The sequence below is a fragment of the Moschus berezovskii genome, chromosome 25 (assembly GCF_049115385.1).
Source record: "Moschus berezovskii isolate FMDL1 chromosome 25, NW_MosBer_1.0, whole genome shotgun sequence".
Classification (NCBI taxonomy): domain Eukaryota; kingdom Metazoa; phylum Chordata; class Mammalia; order Artiodactyla; family Moschidae; genus Moschus; species Moschus berezovskii.
Window position 1 is genome coordinate 38,910,896 of NC_142484.1, and position 17,861 is coordinate 38,928,756.

A 17,861-nucleotide genomic window follows, 5' to 3' on the forward strand; every position below is an offset into this window, starting at 1 on the left:
GTCCATTCTAAAGGAGATCAATCCTGGGTGTTCATTGGAGAGACTGATGCTGAAGCTGAAACTCCAATACTTTGGCCACCTCATACGACGAGTTGACTCACTGGAAAAGACTCTGATGCTGGGAGGGATTGGGGGTGGGAGGAGAAGGGAACGACAGAGAATGAGATGGCTAGATGGTATCACCGACTCGACGGACATGAGTTTGAGGAACTCCGGGAGTTGGTGATGGACAGGGAGGCCTGGTGTGCTATGATTCATGGGGTCGCAAAGAATCGGACACGACTGACCAACTGAACTGAACTGAACTGAATGTATAATAGTATATGTCAACTGTGGGCTTCCAAGGTGGCACTAGGGGTAAAGAGCCTGCCTGCCAATGCAGGAGACATAAGAGATGCAGGTTTGATCCCTGGATCTGGAAGATCCCCTTGAGGAGAGTACAGCAACCCACTCCAGTATTCTTGCCTCGAGACTCCCATGGACAGAGAAGACTGGTGGGCTACAGTTCATAGGGTCGCAAAGGGTCGGACATGACTGAAGCAACTTAGCACAGCACATGTCAACTATGTTTCAATTAAAAAAGGAAAAAAATCTATGAATGTATGGTAACATTTATTCCTGATGAGTCTGAATTGCCATGTCCACTTTAGAAAATAATCTTGTATTGTCTTGCAAAATTCACCTTTTTTCCTGTAATCCAGCATTTCTACTACTCAGTCAATATTATAGATAAACTCTTACATATGCACATCAGGACACAAACCAAAATGTTCACAGCAGCACACATTATGGGAGCAAAAAATTAGCAAAAAATCTCCATCAAAAAAGTGGATAAATATGGTATGTTCTCAAAATGGAATTTATGTAACAGCCAAACTGAATGAACTATAGTATCACAAAATAACATGAACAAATCTTAGAAACGTAATGTTGAATGAAAAAAATGCAAGTCTCAATACAAAAATATTTTTGTAAAGTTCAAAAACATCCAAAACTAAGCTATATATTTTCAGGCATTCATACAAATATATGTGAAGAAAATTAGACCAAAGCAAAGAAGCACATGAAAAGTTGTAATTACAATAGTGCAAGAAATGGGGAGGAAAATGGGATAAAGGAGGAACACACAGGTATTTCAGTTCTAGATCTGGGGGCTTACTTCAGAAACGTTTATTTTATTACCATGCTATATATATATATATAAATTAGATATACTCTTTTACATGTATAAATATTATACTTTTTTACATATTGAAGAAAAATGGAATATTTCATAAATATTGATTTATTCTAAAAAGTTACTCTCCAATTTCAGGCACAACTACACATTTATTCTGCCACTAGCAATAAAGAGGCTGTGAAGTCATGTATGTAAAATGTGTAAGAGCAGAAGGTAAAAGTCATACAGATATAAAATCATATAAGTCCTTTGCATATTTTTGAGCATTGTAAGGGTTGGTAGGGTATTGAGTTGACAAAAGTGAGTGGAATAAGGAATTTTTAAAATGCAAAATCCCCCAAACAAGATATGTTTACATTACCTGGTTTCAAGTGTTAATTAAAAAGAAAGAATTTCTATAAAGATTTCTGCAGAGACATATTTTCTAAAGAATAATGACAATGAGTAAAACAATTTTTGCAGGTAGTCAAATTTCGAGACTCTTTTTCTTTATATCAATTTTAAGGATATAAACACTGTTTCATAAGCGGCATTTCCAAGTTGCCAAGTTTTGAAATATTAGGTGTATAAATTTTCCAGAAATAGAAGAAGATGTATCATATGAATGTTAAAAGATTCATACAAAAAAGTTACACCTTGACACATAATGGATACTAGTAACTTGTTTGCATTTAGGAAAACCTGATGGACAGTATTTTAATACTTAATTTGGAAGTCTTAATTAACCTATTACCCTAAACCTGATGAAGTGTTCCTCTATTTCACTCTTTTGTCTATTCATATTCCCTGTCCAAGCAACTACTCGAGAGGAAGAGAAGCGTCTTAAGTCACAGATGACTTACATTGGGAGCTAATTCTGCAGCCGTCAAACTCTACTTCTGAACAGTATTGCTGCATCTGGTCTATGTCAGTGCGTCATTTCCAGGCATCTCTTTTTGGCACCCTCTTGTGTCCCCACCACCACAACTACCAACACCACTTCCGGACTCTTTCTGAGGCCCGGATGCCCTTTCCTACACATCAAAATCCTCTCTGGGTACCTCTCTGCAATACCCAGTCCCAGTACTATGCCTTTATAAACAGGATATTGGAAGTAAGAGATCTAAATATGAAATGCCATCAGAATAGAAATTTTTCTTACTAAAAGTGAGTTCAATTGACTAGGACATGTGAGAGTAAGAACAGCAATCACCATCAAGAAAAACATTTGTCTCTGAAGACAAAGGGATGCCAAGGAGAAACCTGACAGACAGGCCTTTTTGATAAGTCTTTCCTGCTGCTACTGCTAAGTCACGTCAGTCGTGTCTGACTCTGTGTGATCCCATAGACGGCAGCCCACCAGGCTTCCATCCCTGGGATTCTCCAGGCAAGAACACTGGAGTGGGTTGCCATTTCCTAGTTTGCTACAATTACCTCCTAACCCCTTTACCTATTACATTTCCTCCATGACTGTCCACTTTTCATCAAATCCAGCATAAAACACCCAGCTCTAACAGCTACCGTGGGTTTTCACTTCCAAATGAAGACTTCCATGTCATGTAAAACTTAAATAAATTTGTATGCTTTTATCCTGTTTAAAAAGAAAAAGAAAGATATTTGTGTTGGGAATTGTGGGGGGTGGGAAAGGTAGACAATGTCACTTCTTTCCTCACATTCCCACAAAAAAAAATATTGCTCAAATCTATTTAATAGTTACTTTTTATTCTACCTTATATTAGAAGTACTTGTTCACCCATCTGTTCTCAATTCAGTGTTTCAATTCAATAAGTAATTTTTCAGTAATGAAGGTCTTTAGGAATGAAGACAATGTCAGAACCAGCCATATATTCTCTACTATTTAGCATCATTCTTTGCTCTAACGCACAATAAAGGCTTACGAATTTTAGCTTATTTGCATTACCTCTCTATTTAAAGCTCAAAGAGAAGAAAAATCAGTGAATAAAGTCAAATCTTTCACACTCAGGACTGCAGAAAACTGCACATTATTTGGATTATGCTTCTACGTGACTTGCTACTTGATTACAACTGCTAGCAGTTTTTATTTTGCACTGTCCTCCCTCAAATGAAAAAGTTTTTGCCACCTCTAAGGATACATTCTAAATGAATTCCTCCAATTCTTGAAGGCATACCCATATTAACCTCACAGTTATTTTTTAAATAGTCTATAAATTACTGTCAAATTTACAAATGAGTGTTTTCCCATCTCTGACATACACATGAATCTCAATCACCTGGAGATTTTGTTAAAATGCAAATTATGATTGAAGTCAGGAATGGAACTTGTATCTCCAGTTCTAACAAGCTCCCAAGTGATGTCAGTGGTTTCTGATTCACCAGTAACACTGGGCTTAAGAAACAGCACCTCTGTGATTAGAACCCAAGGATTCATCCCTCACTGAGTTATTACAATTCTCTTTTTCAGAGTGAGGGGTTGGGAAAAATCCCAGCAAGAGAAGCAAATTGGTTTCTGTTGATTGAAAAGTAATAATAACTACTTAGTGAACATTATTGACTAATGGATTCAGATTCAATTAGCTAGAAACTCAAAAGGAACTATATTTCAGTACTCTGCCTTTAGGATGCATTAAAACGGGGGAGGGGGGAATCAACTTCTAAATGGTAGCTGAGTCAGTCTCTATTTAGCCCAATCTCCTGCTTTTGTTTTAACCTACATTCCATAATGATGAGATCTGGCCTTTCAAAAGATGATTCTGGCACAGCCGGGTCTTCAGTTGTCAAACAGCATCGTTAAGGGAATCCAAAGTAAATAGGACTGTCTTTAAGTACACCCTTAAAAACCCATATACCCAAAAGATTTTATCTTTTTCCAGGCAGAGACAATCTGACATGACATACTTATTTCAGTGATGGTGTTGTTTCTTCAAATGATCCTTCAAGATCCTGAGATATGCCTTCCAGCATCTGAGGAACTTACTTTTAATATCCTCAGAAGTGGTGAATCTTCTTTCATTTGAAGGAGATTTGAGTTTTTTTAAGGACTCACTGGAAAAGACTCTGATGCCGGGAAGGATTGGGAGCGGGAGGAGAAGGGGACGACAGAGAATGAGATGGCTGGATGGCATCACCGACTCGATGGACATGAGTTTGAGTGAACTCCGGGAGTTGGTGATGGACAGGGAGGCCTGGCGTGCTGTGATTCATGGGGTCGCAAAGAGTCGGACACGACTGAGCGACTGAACTGAACTGACTGAAGGTCCAAATTCACTGGACAAACTATAAATATGGTAAATGATGGAGAAATGGATTTCCTTTTACACAACATGAATTAAGAATATATGACTTAAATCACAAGATTATTTTCCTTGTATGACTCACAAATTGCTCTGCAATTATCTCCTTAACCGCAGTAAAACAAAAAAGTAACCAGAATGCAAGATGTTTAAGGCTGAAATAAAAGTGACTGGGGAGACTCTTTTTTGCTTTCCAACCTTAGCTTTCATGATCCTAGACATAGTATTCAAGGGAAGAATTACAGTCACCACTCCGGCCTGCCAATCAGAAACCTCTTTGGCTCATTATTATTGGCTCATTTGTTTTTTTGTGATTAGAAGATATGGTTATAACTCACCAAAGCTGTTTAACCCCAAGAATTCACTGAAATCAGCTGAGGATTCTCACATACAGCTTCAATAAGGAGATGATAATCTTTGTAAACTGTGCCTTCTTTTAAAACATATGTTTTAAATATGTTTCCAGCATCTCTTTTCTCTGCAGGATTTTCCATACTTACACCTGATTATGAATTCAGCCAAAAAGTGTAACACAGCTGACTTTGCTATATTTAAAGATGTTACAAAGTGCAACCTTGGTGTTCCATTAACCTTTCCTCAACATTTCCTTCTATTTGGGGAGCCAGATAAATGCTCACATCCAATATCCTTATGTTGCATCCAGATACCATGCTTTTGCAAAGTAAAAACTCATCACTGCCTTGGTCCATTTGAGCCCAACTATGAGACACGGAGGCACAGTAACAGAATTTCTAATAAAGGCTTTATCAGCAAAGTAAATATCCTATCTTAGGTTGGCAGCCAGTCAAGATTCTTTAAGGATATTACCTGGGACCAGAAGAATAAGTATGAAAGTGAGGAGTGGGCTAAAGTTAAATGTGGATGAAAAGAAAATGTAAGTTAAATTTTGGAGCCAAGAAAAAAGAGTGAAAGCAACATCAATGAGAGGTACCAACCAAGTACCAAGTTAGGGGACAAAAGAGCCCACACTTAGCAGGCATGAGCGTGAAACCCAGAGTCCATGGACTAATATGAATACATGATCAAATCCAATATATATTGAAGAAGCAAGACCAGAGAATCAGGAAATGCTTGCATACTAAAGACTCAAACACATTTCCACAATGTTCTGATATGATTGGGCTTCTTCTATGCCTGGACAAGACATTGGAAGGAAGGAAAGTAGCAAAGAGGGAGGGAGGGAGAGAGAGGAAGCAGAGAATGGAAAAGAGTGAGAATAGAAAGGAGGGAGAAAGGAAAAAAGGTATGAGAGAGGGAACGTTGGTTTCAAAATACTTGGTTCTGTAAAAAGGAACCAGGGTTTTTGGAGGAAGGCTGACTCTAGGGCTAGAGCAGGGAAACTATAAGGATGAACCTGGGACTTTGTTTCACCAGAAAGTAAGGAAGTGCTGAAAAATCCGTACTGTACTTAGTTGCTCAGTCGTGTCTGACTCTGTGCAACCCCATGGACTGTAACCCTCCAGGCTCCACTGCCCATGGGGATTCTCCAGGCAAGAATACTGGAGGGGGTTGCCATACCCTCCTCCAGGGGATCTTCTCAACCCAGGGATCAAATCCAGGTCCCCCACATTGCGGGTGAATTCTTTACCGTCTGAACCACCAGGGAAGCCCAACATACTGGAGTAGGTAGTCTATCGCTTCTCCAGGGGAACTTCCTGACTCAGGAATCAAACCGGGATCTCCTGCATTGCAAGCAGATCCTTTACCAGCTGAGCTACCCGGGAAGCCCGAAAAATCATGGGAAAGGATAAAAAGACATGAAAGCCATTTATTTTTATTATTTATTTTTTTGATCTCACAAAAAATCATTTAATTCCTTTGTGAAAAGTAACATGACATCCAAGAACGAACTGTGGACATGAGCCTGTATTGGCTGTTCTCAGGGAAAGCAGGGGGACTGAGACCCGTCTCCCTGAGGCTCAGCTGGCCTGAGGGTACACTCCTTGAGTCAGCTTGGCTGGGGCGGGGGGCACCCCTAGCTGCCTGGCTGCCCACCACGGCGGCCGCCTTCCCGGTTCCACATCTCATTCTCCGTCCGAAGTCAATGGTTCTCCGTCCGGAGCCTCTCTACCTCGGCAGCCAGTTCCTCCACCTGGCAACAGGGGCGCCAGCTGCTGCATCCCCGCAGCTGCCGCAGCCTCCTCATCTCCTCCTCGGCCTGGGACAGCCGCCTCTCCAGATCCAGGTACTCTCGCACCAGTTCCTCCTTGCTGCGGCCCTGCAGGCTCTCGGCGTCATACCGCTTGAAGGCCTCGGAGAAATCCTTCTGCCGGAACTCCCCACGAGCGCAGCCCTGCCCGTCACTGTCCCCAGCCTCACTCTCCCCGCTGGAGCCTGGGAGGGAGGCCCCCTGGGGCACATCCAGGTTGGGCTCCTCGGGGTCTCGGTCGTTCATCAGGAACTGGGTGGTGTTGTAGGGTTCCACGGGCTGGCCTTTGGCGAACATCTCCTCTCCGACTCGGGAGGCCCGCTGGCTCTGCCTCTCGTCCCGCTGTGGCTTCTCAGCCCAGCTGAGCTCCACGTAGAGCCGCCAGTGCCGCTTGCACTTTGAAGGCCGCCGGCGCTGCTTCTTCCTGTTCTGTGGAACAGGCCCAGAGCCCAGGGACTCTTACCATTCCAGCCCAGGCCACCGCCAGCCCCAGGAGGGTCTTCCTCCTCTGAGTGGCTCTCCATCCGAGGGGTCAGGGGCCGGGAACCTCCAGGGTCATGAGGCTCAGGGGATGTTCCGGGGCTCCCACAAGTGCCAGAGATCTTGGCCACCTCCAGGGCAGCTGGTGGCAGTTGGTTTGGAGAAGCCACCTTCTTCTGTTCCCAATCTTTCATCAGAGTCCTTTAACTAGTGACACCTATTTGCTGTCAGGGGCTATGCACAGGACTCCGTCTGTGTGTCTTTCTGTGTGACCGCCTGTCTGTGCAATTCCCAACGCCTCAGCCCTACCACATGAAAGCCATTTTAAAGAGGCTCCGACCAACCAAATCTGGAACAATTTGACCATTAAAATAAATTAATAGTAATAAAATAAAAAAGAAAATCCAAAAATGAGGGGTATATGTATACATATAGTTAATTCACTTTGCTGTACAGCAGAAACTAACACATCATAAAGCAACTATACTTCAACAAAAAGTCATTTAAAATCAATTAATAGAAATAGATTATAACCTATTGAAGAAAATAAGAATATATGAGTTCATCCTAATAAAAATAAAAGAGTGATTAAATGGAGGAGAAGGGAAATCTCTTTCTTATAGGAGAATTCCAGCTAATAAATATGCAAGAAATTATGGAATTAGAAAATCAAGAATGGACACTGCAACTGGTGCGTAAAAATTTGGCAAGGAACACAACATTGCATAGTCTCAAGTTATCTCCCCACAAATTAGAACAAACTGGCCCTGGGGGCCTCTTATTATCAACCATCAAGATGGATATAGCATCATTTGTGTCACTCCCCCCAAAGTGCATAAACTGAATCCAATCTTTAGAAAATGTCAGATGAAACCAAATCTTAGGGCAGTCTACAAAACATCTGACCTGTAATCTTCAAAAATATTCAGCTAAAGAAATTGCAGATTAAAGGTGACAAACACTACTATATGGGCTTCCCTGGTGGTACAGTAGCAAAGAATCTGCCTGCTGATGCAACAGACACAGGTTCAATCCCTAAGTTGGGAAGATCCCCTGGAAGAGGAAATGGCAACCCACTCCTGCATTCCTGCCTGGGAAGTCTCATCAAAATTTCCTCAACAAAGGAGACTAGTGAGCTACTGACCCAGGGGTTGCAAAAGAGTCGGACCCAACTGAGTGACTGAGCACACACACACACATGCATAATACTACTATATATAAAATACATAACTAAGAACTTACTGTATAACACAGGGAACTCTGCTCAGTACTCTGTAATGACCTATATGGGAAAAGAATCCATGTATATGCATAACTGATTCACTTTGCTGTATAGCAGAAAGTCACAACATTGTAAATCAATTATACTCCAATAAAAATGTTTTAAAAAATAAGATAAAAAATAAGGGGGACTAAAAAGGCATGACAAGTAAGTATAACGTGTGATCCTGGCTAGATCCTACACTAGGGAAACAGCTATAAAAAAACATTTTTATGACCACTGCTGAAACTGAATATGGACTGTGCATTAGACAACAGTATTGTATAATGTTAAATTTCCTGATTCGGATAACTGCATTATTTAAGAAAATACTCTCATTTTTAGGAAATATACATTGAATTATTTAGTGATAAAGGAGCCTGAGGTCCCCAAATCATTCTCAAATGGTTCATTAAAAATATGCACATATAAGTATTATGCATATAAATATAGAAAGAATGAGAGAGACACACAGTTAAAGAATGATAAATCAAATAAGACAAAATGTACACAATTGGTGACTCTGAGTAAAGATACAGGAGCTCCCTGTACTACTCTTGCAACTTTTCCACAGGCTTGAAATTGTATCAAAAGATAAAGTTTTAGAAGACTGGAAGGTGACTAGGAGATATTAGGGATAAGTATAGCATTGAGAAATATCCAGGAACATTTTAAGAAATATGCAGAGGAAAAAGACTCAAAGAGGAACAAAGTAAGTGCAGAATGTGCCGGGAGAGGCATATCAGTTGTGCGTAAGTGAAGTGGTACAGCGATCTAGGAGTTACACAGGAGTGCTGAAGTCAGGCCCTGACTCTGCTACTTATCTGAATGTGTAACCTGTGGCGGGACATTTAAATTTTTTAAGTCTCAGTGTTTTCCACCTAAAAAATTGAGTATTACTCAGCCATAAAAAGGAACAAAACTGAGTCATTTGTAGAGACATGGATGGACCTACAGAGTGCCACACAAAGTGAAGTAAGTCAGAAAAACAAATATATATTATTGCATATATGTGGAATCTCAAAAAATGGTGTAGATTGTATTGTCTGCAAAGTAGAGAGAGTCAGATGCAGAGAACAAATATATGGATACCAAGGGGGAAAGTGGGTAGGGGAGGAATTGGGAGATTGAGATGAACACACACACACTATTGATACTGTGTATAAAAAAGATAACTGAGGACATATTGTATAGCACCGGTGTCTTGCCATACCTCACTGTTTGCTGAACCCAGGGTAGGCACGGTGGGGAAGCTGAAAGACGCGCGCAGCAGTAGGAACTAAAGACATTCTTTATTCGCAGCAGCAAGACGGACATCCTTACTCTCTAATGGCTGACACAGCAGGAACGACGACTATGCAACTCAGTGCAACACAGACTCACCTTGACCCTGACTTGACAAAGCGCGTTTCAGGGGGTCCTTATAGAGACCCACCGACGGTGCGCATGCGCAGTGCCACAAATGCGCCCAGCTGTGGGGCTCGAGTGAAGTGGGGCGAGAGGCCTTGAGCACCGCCACCTGCCAGTTGCTCTCTCCCTACATTCCATTGCTTTGGGGCCTCTCACCTCACAGTCTACATGAACATCTTCCACAATATTCCTTTGGTGAGCAACGCTGACCCTGGGCGCAAGAGCAATAGGGGATACAGCCTTTACAGAACGAGGGTCTAAGTCTACATCACGGGACACAACCTTTACTACTGTAAATCTACATCATAGAACACAGCCTCTACAGTCACAAATCAGCGCACATTTGCATATTTGTGTAACCCGGATGGGGCCCCTGCCACCTTCAGGCTCCCTTCGGGGTCTTCACACTTTCAAAACCACGTCTCACATGCCATCCCTCTTCAGTTCAGCTCAGTCCCCTCGCTCAGTCATATCTGACTCCTTGGGACCCCATGGACTGCAGCACACCAGGCTTCCCTGTGCATCACCAACTCCTGGAGCTTATTCAAACTCATGTCCATCAAGTCAGTGATGCCATCCAGCCATCATCTCATCCTCTGTCATACCCTTCTCTCCCCGCCTCCCCGCCGTCCTTCAATCTTTCCCAGCATCAGGGTCTTTTCCAATGAGTCAGTTCTTCACATCAGGTGTCCAAAGTACTGGAGTTTCAGCTTCAGCATCAGTCCTTCCAATGAATACTCAGAACTGATTTCCCTTAGGATGGACTGGTTTGATCTCCTTCCTGTCCAAGGGACTCTCAAGAGTCTTCTCCAACACCACAGTTCAAAAGCATCAATTCTTCGGGGTTCAGTTTCCTTTATAGTCCCTCTACTTCTCTCAGTAAGGACCTGCAACCCCCACTTCCCCGCACCACCAGGCGCCAGACCCCTCACTTCAAAGAGGGGATTTTCGTGGCATTCACAGCCCACATCACTGATCCGTATCTTCAGGGTCACAGGCCACATCAGAATCCTCTATTATGTCACTGTCTGAGGAGCTGGGTTCATCAAGGCCACGCATTTCTTGCTCCAGCACATGCAGACGCTGCTTCTGTGGAGCCTCAGGCTCCCCTACCTGCTAGGTATCCTATCCTGTTCACTACCCAGTTGTCGTGCTGAATCTCACTGGTCGCTGAACCCAGGGTAGGCAAGACACAAGCAGGGAAGCTGGAAGAAGATGTGAGGAGCCTTAGAGACAGAAGACATTCTTTATTCGCAGCAGCAATGCAGACATACTTAACTCCCAAACCACCGCCAGGTGTGTCATATTCTATAGCTAAAAGAAAAGTAAACTTCAATTTCACATAGATCATCCAAGATAAAGGAATGTTTTGCATCCTTTATAACCTCACAAAGGTTTACCATGTAAACTTACAAATCTCAGAAAGATAAGTAACTATAATCTTGCATTAGCTTAGTTTTAAACTACATATTTTTAAATAAATTCCAATTCTCTCCCTGCTGCCATGTATCTTCCAGTCTGTGATAAAGTATTGATTTTGTGTAATGAAGGAGGAAAGGAAGAAATTAGCATTTGCCGCTTCTCCACCATATGTTAGGCAGCCACACTTTAAAGCATCATTTATTTCACTTAGTCCTTGCCACCAAATTATAAGGCATTATTATTATTCCACCTATTTTAAAGATGGATAAACTGAGACTTACTCAAGGTCACAGGGCTGTGCGGCAACCAGACTAGTGTTGGAATCCAGATTTGACACAAAAGCCACAGCCTTTTTACTACAACGTGCTCAGTAATATGCCTACTGGAACACAGGGGTTAATTGAATGATATCAATGCTAAAACAAGCATATCTTATTATAAACGCATGACTAAAATATCATTTAGGAAATTCTACAGATCACCAGATGGAAGGAAAATCAAACCGAAGAAACTCAAAAACTTTCCAACGCCTGTTACCCAGAATACTTTAATCTCAACTGTACACTACTAAGCAGAAGTTATTGAATTTCTCTCCCCATCAGCAAAAACTCAAACAGAATGAGAGTTTGGGCTTCAGGAACCATATCTTCCTAGCCTATATAAATCAAAGGGAGGCAAAGACACTTCTGCATAGAGGTAGCAATAGACAGTCCACATAGTTAAGCTTGGAAACAATGTTAAATTTTGAATGTTAAGAAAACAGGTTACTACAGATTACATAATTAGCATCAACAGCCCAGTTTTGCTTTACACACACCATGAATACAGGGTATTCAATAAATATTAGTTATGCAATAATATTGTAACAATTTTCCCCTGTAAATTGGAGATGACTTTAACAGAAAATCACCAACTCAATGAATATGAGTTTAAGCAAGCTCCAGAAGTTGGTAATGGACAGGGAAGCCTGGCGTGCTACAGTCCACAGGGTCACAAGAGTCGGACACGACTGAGCAACTGAACCGAACTGAAGAAGCAGAAGAGAGAAAATGGCAAGATAGGCATGACACAAGAAACCAGACTGTGGTGGAAACTTTACTGTCAAGCACATAAGTTTAGATCTAGTCAATATTCTATTTAATGATGATTTTATACAATTGTATAATCAATCCAACTAACCAACTCAGATGAGGCCAGAAAGTCTACAGAGAGAGTTATATCTCGAGACATGTGTTAAGTAGGAAAACAAAATTCTGTCTCTGATATGCTAAAAGACAGTGTCCCTCTTATCTCCTTAAGTCTGGTATACAGAGGTTCTTATTACAACTTGCCCAAATAATTTTTTTTTAGTTTTCAATTTGTTTCATTTTGTTCTTTACTTTTATTAAAATTGTGGGCATACAGTTCTGAATCATAACACAAGACTATATAGATAGAGCTTTATTGATGAATACCAAAAACTTGGTCTTTTCTATGTGTAATATGAGGTGTAGGGTGTTTCTTTGGCTGATTAAACACCTAATGTCAACTACCACCTGAGAAAAGCATCACATTCCTCTCCTCCAAAAGGACTGATTTAAACGGCAGTCTGTAATCATTTCATTTGGAATTGCTCCAAGAAGTGACAGCTGATGGCTAATCATAAAAAGAACATTGCTCTGTAACACCGGTGTACGACGATATCTGAAAGACCAATTTTAGATTGTAAAAATTATTGAAAATATACCCCTATAATATATAATATTTTATTATAATTAGGGTATAAATTTCCATTATATATAATTATATTATTATACATAAATGATATAATTATAATTTATTAGAGTGGATATATCATATTAATTATGTACAATTATCATATGTGCATATTATAGCACAGGTATAATCATATCCATTATATTAGGTCAAGCTTATGATCTCCTGTGCAAAGTTATCTCATTAAAATATACTGCTTAAATAAAATTGTAGAAAAATAAAATCTAGAAATATTGAACATGTCACCTCCCTTTTGTCTCAACTTCCTCAATATATAAAAGGTTTGCAAAAGGGAAAATCATATATCCAAATACAAAATTACAGGTTAGAAAACATGCTACTCTGTATATGTTGTTTTTCAGCTGCTAAGCCGTATCCAACTCTTTGCAACCCCATGGACTGTAGTCCACTAGGCTCCTCTGTCCATGGGATTTGCCAGGCAAGAATACTAGAGTGGCTGCCATTTCCTTCTCCAGGGGATCTTCCCAACTCAGGTATCAAACCTTCAAAATCTTTACCACTGAGCCACCTGGGAAGCTCACTCTATATATAGAGACTATTATTACCTTACTTTTATATTGGCTAAATAATGTATACCACCTTTTGTTCTGAAGTGAGAGTGGAAAGGCAGCTTGTAGATAGCTATCGTACAAGAACTATCCAACCCATTTCAGTCTACAAGTGTGACAGGAAGCTGTGCTATTCTCTCGTAGACTAACTAATGTTGTGTAATAATCTTGAAACATCTGGAAAGCCATACAGACCCCATAATCAAACCAGAAGGCCATCCTGCTTATTCCCAGAAGAAGAAAATTTCATGCTAGTAGTTCTATTCATAGTCTTTGGAAAGAGAGTTGGACTGTGAAGAAAGCTGAGCACAGAATTGATGCTTTTGAACTGTGGTGTTGGAGAAGACTCTTGAGAGTCCCTTGGACTGCAAGGAGGTCCAACCAGTCCATTCTAAAGGAGATCAGTTGTGGGTGTTCGTTGGAAGGACTGATGCTAAAGCTGAAACTCCAATACTTTGGCCACCTCATGCGAAGAGTTGACTCACTGGAAAAGACTCTGATGCTGGGAAGGATTGGGGGCGGGAGGAGAAGGGGATGACAGAGGATGAGATGGCTGGATGGCATCACCGACTCGATGGACATGAGTTTGAGTGAACTCCGGGAGTTGGTGATGGACAGGGAGGCCTGGTGTGCTGCGATTCATGGGGTCGCAAAGAGTCGGACACGACTGAGCGACTGAACTAAACTGAATACTTACTCTTGCTTTATTGAAAAATAAATCTGTGAGTTCTTATTTTCCTCTTCTTCTCCCCATCACCTTTCTCCTTTCCTTTCCCTTCTCTTTCCTGCCCTTCCCTCCCAGACAGTTCATTTTTTAAATTTTTTATTATGACAGTAATGCATACTTTTATGCATTTTTAATGCAACCAAGGACAATTCGGTTCTAAAGCCATTAGGTAAAGTAGAGCAAGGTCTGTTCTGGTGGTGCAGGAGACTGAGCCAAGGAACTCGGTGGTGCAGAGCAGGGTGCCAGAACTCAAGCAGAGTGAGGAGGGCATCTACACGTGAAGGTGGCCCAAAGCAGTTATAGGCTCAGACAGATTGAGGAAGAAGTTCTCACAGAGAGCTGCTGGGGCCAAAACAGGTTGAAGAGGGCCAAACGGTTTAGATATTGTTGGAGCACTGGGCCAAAGCTGACTTCTATGAGGAGGGCACCCAGGCGGTGGGTAGAGCCTGGGATGCTTTGTCTCAGCTACTTAGGGTGAGAAGGTCAACTATGGAAAGGGTTGGCCCAGGGAGGGTTTTGAGAAGCTAAGTTTGGTAAGAAGTGTCTCCTCAGCAGTGATAATGGGACAGGGTACAAATAAGGAGACTGACCAAATAAGTAAATAAAATAAAGATGATGGGAATTAATCAGAAAAGAGAGTCAAAATATGGAAATGGAGAAACTACAATGAACTATATGTGTACTGGATTGAAACTGGAAGTTTCAGTGTGATCTTATGGTTTTTAATAGACATAAATATTCACATAGGTGTAAACACATATGTATATGAAACAAACACAAATGGAAAAGAGTAACCTCACAAGCCCAAAAGCTGGAACACAACATCAATCGAGGATTCAAAGTAAACATCATGACTAAATGGAGCAAATACAACCATGAGACACCTGATAGGATACAGGAAAAAGAACACAGCCTTGCTTATGTGATATTCCCATCTTTAGAAGCGTCCAAGTCACAAAAAATGATTCCAGGCTGAGGAAATGCCCCAGAATTAAGGAAACTAAAAAGACATGACACCTAAAGGCTATGTGTAGTTCTAAACTGAATTAGTCAGTATAACACAAAATTGGGATATTTGTTAATTTCCTGGTTTTGTTCATTTCACTGCAATTACATAGGCAAATGCCCCTGTTCACTGGAAATAAGTACTAATGTATCAGGAAGTAATAGAACAGGTTGACCAGTTACTCTCAAATGGCTGAAGTGATTAAAAAAAAGCAATAAAAAAAAATTTTTTTGTACTGACCATTCAAATTTGAGATTGTTTCAAAGCTTTTTTAATGTCTTAAAATAAATATTTTAAATGTTTTTAAAAAATAAAAAAGAGGGAAAATTCTTCCTGGTTGAGTAGATGAAGATCCCTTACACAACTTTTAAAATTCAATAGTTTATTTCTGTGTTAGTAATAATAATTACCATTTATCAAGGCTTTACCATAGCATATTAAGCATTCCGTTCCGTTCCGTCGCTCAGTCGTGTCCGACTCTTTGTGACCCCGTGGACTGTAGCCTACCAGGCTTCTCCGTCCATGGGATTCTCCCGGCAAGAATACTGGAGTGGGTTACCATTTCCTTCTCCAGGGGATCTTCCCGACCCAGGGATCAAACCCGGGTCTCCCGCATTGGAGGCAGACGCTTTAACCTCTGAGCCACCAGGGAAGCCCATATTAAGCATTACATGTACATTATCTCATTTACTATTCTCCAAAATCCCATGACATAGAACTATTCTTTTACCCACTTTACAAAAGAGGAAACTCAGGGAGAAAGACGTCAAGAAATTTGGCCACCTAGCTTAGTTTATAATTTTTGGAGCCAGGAGAGGAACCACATATGTCTAACTCCAAAGCGTGTGGTCTTAATTATTACAAATTGACCTTTTATGCCTAGAATAATTGTAGGATTTTCTTTTGTTTGCTCTGGATTTGCAGAGATTTTGTTTATTTTGTTTTCCTCTTCATCTGGAGAGTTTTATGGACCATGACTCAGCAGTTCCAGCTCAAATGTTCTTTCTCCCTGAAGCATGTTCCACAAGTCATTTCATCCTTCCTCCCCTTTATTGCCTTTGCACTTTGCATTTATCTTGTGATTCTTAAAGTCCATGTCACTGGTATAAAAGTTTTATCTCCCTATATCTAAGCTTTGCAAAATTATAGGCCAATTCACATTCCACTTTTTAATCCCTTATGAGCAGTGGTGGTCAAATTTTATCATGCACCAAAATTACCTGAAGAGCAGATTTTAAAAGTTGATTACTGGTCACACAACTAGAATTTCTGATTCAGTAGGTTTAACTGTGGCCCAAAATTTACTTTTACTAATAAATATCCATGCGATGCTGATACTGTTGATCCAGAGGCCAAAGATATTCAAGAAATCCAAAAGAGAAAGAGAAAGGTATAAGACGAGACTGGAAAGGCAGGCAGAGATACGGTTGTATTCTGAGCTGACTTTTACGATCTTGAAAGCAGACAGCATGTCAGTAAATTTTGCATCATCACTGCTAGTAAAATGGCTTACACTCAATAAGTATGGAGTTAGAGAATCAATAAATGTAAAGATGGATACAGAAGTTAATGAATGAATGAGCAAAGAATATATACAGCTCAAAAGACGGAAACATAAAACTGCAAAGCAAGATCTAGAAAGAGGTTAAATGGACCAAAACAAAAAATAAAAGAAATTATGAAACTGATTCATGTGCTGCTAGAACTGTGAGAGGGGTGAAAATCATCTTAACTCTTCACTGTACAGATGATGAAACGGGCTGGTGAATTATGGTGACTTCACCAAGAACACAAAGCTAGTCCTGACTCAACCAGGGCTTAAGTTTTCTGATTCGCAAAGAAGTTTTCCACTATAGTCATGCTATAGTCATATCTAGAAACATAGGAATAAACCTCTAACCATGACTATGCAGTCCAGTGCCAAGTACGTCAAAACTTTATCTCACAAACAACTATCAGCTGTCACAATTCTTCCAGTTTGAGTTTTAGGACTTGGCTTTGTAGATTGAAGAAAAATGTCCATCTCTCCCTGTCATCAAATTGATTCATTTTTTAAAAAAACCAAGGGTTACCATTTATTTTTCTACCTTAAGCCTAAAAGAATTAATACAAATGGTAGAGTAAAAATGCTCAGCACAAAATGATCTTGAGAGCTCTTGAGGTCAGAGTCATGGGCAGAAATCTCTCCAAGTGCTGTATAACTACCTATAATTTACAGGAGATTAGAGTCAATAGATTTCTGAAAGGCTGACTCCACATTCTCTTCCTCTTTAGGTAACACTGTTTGTCAGAAACTTGGACAGACTATTGTCATTTATCACAAGAAAAGGTTTTGCCCTGAGTGACCTGTGTTTGGTCTATTGTTTTATTTCCAAACTTCTTTTTCCTGGCTGTCCAAACTCACTAATAATGCTGTTACCTAAACAAACACTTTACCTTTGATTCATTTAAGCACCATATTTGTTATTAATCAAAGTATTACAATTTAGCTCCTTTTTTCTATGCTCCCTTTCAAGTCACATTGCAGGTATGAGTTTGCCCACCCTCTCTGGGAAGCATCAGAATGCTTGCCAGATCTAATTCCCCTTCTGAGGGATTTCCTACTCACAAGCTATACCAGCCTGCCTGGT

The 17,861-nt window shown here is 40.6% G+C and overlaps 1 protein-coding gene and 1 pseudogene across 1 annotated transcript in view; both read right to left on the minus strand.

The window, feature by feature from the left end:
• LOC148773892 (disks large 1 tumor suppressor protein-like) overlaps positions 1–17,861 on the minus strand; it is a 526,413-nt gene that overhangs the window by 189,669 nt on the left and 318,883 nt on the right. The window lies entirely within an intron of this gene.
• On the minus strand, positions 6,428–7,479 carry LOC129549058 (protein HEXIM2 pseudogene; annotated as a pseudogene).